This window comes from Camelina sativa, chromosome 9 (genome assembly GCF_000633955.1).
Source record: "Camelina sativa cultivar DH55 chromosome 9, Cs, whole genome shotgun sequence".
In the NCBI taxonomy this organism is placed as follows: Eukaryota; Viridiplantae; Streptophyta; class Magnoliopsida; order Brassicales; family Brassicaceae; genus Camelina; species Camelina sativa.
Window position 1 is genome coordinate 16,344,021 of NC_025693.1, and position 976 is coordinate 16,344,996.

Here is a 976-nt window from a genome sequence, read left to right on the forward strand (position 1 = left end):
ACAAATCAAAAGACTCTAAAAGACTCCTTATATCATGGTTAAAAACCATAAAAACCATGATATATCATTAGAAATAAACCCTCTCTTTGAATTGGTTTGACTTGTGATTGTTTGATGTTATCTTGATTGCTAGAAAGTTCCCAACTGGATTGACACCTTAAGTATTACAATTGCATAAAATTAATTGAACCTGCTAGGATAGATACAAAAATCCTAGTATCAAAAATAAAGAAAAAGATTTGTTTGAGATCGACGATATTAAAAAAAAAAAACTCTTAAGAATCCTAGACTCGATATTTGTAAAACCGTAACTTATATCCAAAGCTAGTTAGAAACCTTTTGCAATTTCATTGAGCTTTTGAGCTTTTGCTTGAGGTTAATAAAAAAGTTTTTTTTTTTTAATTTTTCTCTTATTTTTAATTGTCCAGTTAAAATCTGTGTGAATCCACACATAGGCCCTGTTTATTTTAGTGTCGCGCGACTCTTTACAGCGACTATTTCTAAAAGGGATTTTTGCCAAATATGCCACATTTTTAATAAAAGTTTTGGGGAATGCCACATTTTCTTCATCTTTCTAAAAATACCACATTTTTACTGTTCACATGTACTTAAAGACGAAAATACCCTTGTATCAATGAGAGTGATTGTCGTGGACAAGATCTGATGGACAAGTTATTAGAGGAAGTCATAGACTTGTCCACAAATTTCATTTTTATAACTTGTCTACGAGAATTTTAATAACAAAGTTGTCCACGAGTTCAAATTAGTTATTCATATTATTAAAGATAAGTTGTCTATGAGAGAGTGATTGTCGTGGACGAGATCTGATGGACAAGTTATTAGAGGAAGTCATAGACTTGTCCATGAATTTCATTTTTATAACTTGTCTACGAGAATTATAATAACGAAGTTGTCCATGAGTTCAAATTAGTTATCCATATTATTAAAGATAAGTTGTCTATGAGAGATAATTAGA